Source organism: Bison bison, unplaced genomic scaffold (genome assembly GCF_000754665.1).
Source record: "Bison bison bison isolate TAMUID 2011002044 unplaced genomic scaffold, Bison_UMD1.0 scf7180017864313, whole genome shotgun sequence".
In the NCBI taxonomy this organism is placed as follows: Eukaryota; Metazoa; Chordata; class Mammalia; order Artiodactyla; family Bovidae; genus Bison; species Bison bison.
This window is the reverse complement of record NW_011494885.1, coordinates 2,836,190-2,840,505: the sequence shown is the minus strand read 5'-3', so window position 1 is coordinate 2,840,505 and position 4,316 is coordinate 2,836,190.

Here is a 4,316-nt window from a genome sequence, read left to right as displayed (position 1 = left end):
AGTTATAAAAGACAAAACAAAACAAAAAAATGGCTGTAGACTTTGCAATCGGCAGATTTCCAGAAGAGCCCAAAGCTGAAGGGGTCTGGGCCTCCTCTCCGCAATACCCACCCAGCAAGAGGGTTAGTCTCTTGCCGCTATGAATGGCAAAGGGGATTGTGGCCTTGCTCCCGAGCACGAATCTCTCTAAAACATTCTTCCTGCTTGGCTATTCCTCAACTCTGGTAAAAGTTGTGCAAAACCCTGGAATTCCGGACCCTATTTCCTCTTCCACTTCTTGAAAACACCTGTTTACGCAGGCGCCAGAAGCAGCCCACAGTCTCCATAGCAACCCTCTGATCAGCAGCTAGGCTCCAACTGCGACTGCGCAGCTGGTACCCGGGCATCTCCGGGTTGTTACACTCTTTGGGACTCATCCTCACTCAGAAGTTACCCTCACCCCACTCAAATAATACCCACATGCGTATTCAGGTATCACTCCCACAGCTATTCCCTTTTCCAGATCTTTCAGACCCAGGGAATGAACTCAGGTCTCCTACATTTGCAGGCAGATTCTTTACCTTCTGAGCCACCAGGGAAGCCCCAAATGTTGGGTACAACTACTCAAATATTACCTATTCGAGTTTATGTACTCACTCATACTCGAGATGCTACCCACACACTCAAAGGACCCATGCTCACTCATATGTATTCAACTATTCAAACAACTCAGACGTTACCCACATGTACTCAAATATTTAATATGCATGCTGTGAGGGCAAGGTTTGGGTCTCTTTTGTTCCCTGATGTATCCACAATGCCTGGAATAGTGCCTGGTGATACTTTCAAACTGCAGTGCTGGAGAAGACTTGAGAGCCCATTGGACAGCAAGAATTTCAAACCAGTCAATCCTAAAGGAAATCAACCCTGCATATCCACTGGAAGGACTGATGCTGAAGCTGAAGCTCCAATACTTTGGCCACCTGATGCGAAGAGTCAACTCACTGGAAAAGACCCTGATGCTGGGAAGGATTGAGGGCAGGAGGAGAAGGGGACGACAGAGGATGAGATGGTTGGATGGCATCACCGACTCAATGGACATGAGTTTAAGCAAACTCTGGGAGATAGCAAAGGACAGGGAAGCCTGGTGTACTGCCGTCCAGGGGGTTGCAAAGAGTCTGACATGACTTAGAGACTGAACAATAACAACACCGTAGGTGTTGGAAACATTTGTTGAGTTAATGAATGATTCATACTCAACCAGATACTATCCACATCTGTTCGCATGGTACCCACACCCACTCAGATGTTCCCAAGTAACTCAAACTAGGAGGGGTGTGAAGGTAGAACCTTGTGTTGGGTACGCTCAGTTCTGTATCCCCAGCTCCTGGAACAGTTCCTGGGGCATGGTAGGTGTGCCATACACACCTGTAGAGTGAATGAATGAATGGACCAGTGATCCCCACTCAGCTAGATGTTAACCGCACCCACTCAGATGTCACCCACTAGTTCACTCAGATAAAAATGCCCATCTTCACTCACACTAGTCAGATGCTACCCATTCTTACTCAAAAGTTACCCACTCTCTTGAATGTTACCCATCCTCACCGCATCATCCACACTACTCACATTCCCCAAATTTACTTAGAGGGTACCCACCTTCCCAAGTCGCTCGGAGAAGGCGATGGCACCCCACTCCAGTGCTCTTGCCTGGAAAGTCCCATGGACGGAGGGGCCTGGTAGGTTGCAGTCCATGGGGTCGCTAGGAGTCGGACACGACTGAGCGACTTCACTTTCATTTCTCACTTTCATGCATTGGAGAAGGAAATGGCAACCCACTGCAGTGTTCTTGCCTGGAGAATCCCGGGGACGGGGGAGCCTGGTGGGCTGCTGTCTCTGGGGTCGCACAGAGTCGGACACGACTGAAGTGACTTAGCAGCAACCTTCCCAAGTCGCTACCTGCACCCACTCAGCTGACACCCAACCTCACTCAGCCGCCCCCAACGCCCACCCGAGGTCACCTCACCACTCCTTGTCAGATGCGTGGTGCTGTCGATTTTTCTTGTGCTTCCCCTTGCCTTTCTTGCCATCTCCAGCCTTGCTCTCCTTCTCTGGGGAGTCCAGAGGTGGCACTTCGACCACTCAGTTGGTGGTCCCGGCCCCCGGCTTCTTCCCTGGCCCCTACACATAGCACTTCCTGGCAGGAAGCTCTTTGGGGCCCATCACTGTTGGACGCAGTTCCTGTCTCAGGATCCCGGACACATCCTCTACCGTCCCCGCCTCGCTCTGCAGGAAGAGGGTCGGCTTGGTCAGGAACTGCTTCCGAGGCATGTAGACCAAGCTCCACGTTCTGCCGTTGCTCTTGATTTCCCCGGGGATCATGGCGTAATTGATGCCCTCAGCCAGCCTAAAGGTGGCTGCCACAAAGGCCTTTCCAGCCACTTCAAAGTTTTAGGGTGGGGGCGGGGGGCTTATGATCTCTTCAAACTTCTCATGATTGCAGTCTTCCGGGATACCTCGGATCATCAGGAACTTGTAACTGTTCACCTCAAGGGCCTGGCACCCATGCTGCAACAGTGCAATGTCCTTGCCCCCAAACAGCATCTTGCCCAGCTCTCCAAGTCTGCTGGTGCACACCTGAGCTGCCTTGGGGATCAAAAAATTATCCATGATGCCATGCTCAAAGGTGAAGGGAGAGGCCTCAGAGGGCCCAGTTTGTCCACTTTGGTCAGAGATGCCCTTGGCCCGGCCCACAGGGCTGCAGGTGTCCAGCCTTCTATAATCTTCCTCCGAGGAGGTGCTTGGGAATTCCTTAGGGACTTAAACAGTGTGAAGCAGGGGGTGGGTGTCTGCCAGCGGTCTGGGGCATCCTGAGTCCTAGGCCAGGCTGCACCATGGAGGGTCTGAAGATGCTGCTCCCTCGTTCTTGGCGGTGGTCTTCAAAGATCTTGTAGGCTCTGGCACTCCTAGCAGATCTGGAACTGCTGAACGTTCCGGGGCTGCTGCCACTGGGGTATCGTGGGTGGGTGTCCAGCAGGCAGGAAGGCTCATGCTTTGCCACTGGCCCAAAGGCTGCCCTCACCTCCCTGTGGCCTGGCCGAGACATGAATGCAACCGCTCGCTGCACTAGCTCCCGCAGTGACGTCACCGCCTCCTGCTCCGAGGCCTTAGCAGTCTCCATGGCAACCGTCAGAGCATTGCCTCTGCCGTTCATTCTGCCCAGTCACTTAGAAATCAGAGTCCGAGGGGCTCATTCAGGGATGAGGGGGTCAGCCACCTGCCCTCAGAAGTACACTCTTTTCTCCCTTGAGAAAATGACTGATTCAAGGAGTCGTGGGACAGGGAATATACAAGATGATCTTGTAACATTTGGGGGTCAGAAAGTAAGGAAATACTAAAAAAATGATGAAAACAAGTGGAAGGGCACAGAGCCAGCTTGAAGCGCTCCCACAGGGCTCCTACGGGTCAAATCTGCATGTTTTGAGCATCAAGGTTATAAACGAGGGCAACAGATCATAGCCCCTTGAATAAAATAGGGATCCATGAATCTATGTGGCTATAAATAAATGGATAAATGGAAAATTTGGTGGAAGAATGTGGGCTCTTATTTTTTCTTGTACAAAACATGAATCAAGAAGAACAAAAATATCTGCCCCCCACCCCGCCCCCCGCCCCTCCTGGACCACAGTGGCATGTGCGATCTTCCCAGACTAGGGATTGAACTTATGCTGGGTGCCACCGGAACACAGAGTCTTAACCACTGGGCCACCAGGAAGTCCAGGAACAAGTGTGTTCAACTAAAAAGATCCTGCATGTCACAGTGAAGATCTCTCATTTGCAACGACGATCCTGCTGGCCCCAACTAAGACTCAATGCAGCCAAATAATTAAATAATTTTTTTTTAAAAAAGAAGTATTCTAAGTGTTCTCAACACAAGGAGAGAATTTTTTTTTTCTTTTTCTTTTCCTTCTTTTCTTTTTATTGAGACAAAGTGGATAGTGGCTGAAATTACTGTGGTAATCATTTCACAATACAGGTAAGTCAAACCCATATGCTGTACACCTTAAACTTATTCAGTGTGTGTCAGTCACTCAGTCGTATCTGACTCTTTGTGACCCTGTAGACTGTAGCCCACCAGGCTCCTCTGTCTATGGGATTCTCCAGGCAAGAATACTGGAGTGGGTTGCCATGCCATCCTCCAGGGAGTCTTCCCAACCCGGGGATCAAACCCAGGTCTCCCAATTGCAGGCAGATTCTTTGCCATATGAGGGAAAGAATCTCAGGGAAAGAACCCCTTGCCACAAGGGAAGTCCAAAATTTATACAGTGATGTATGTC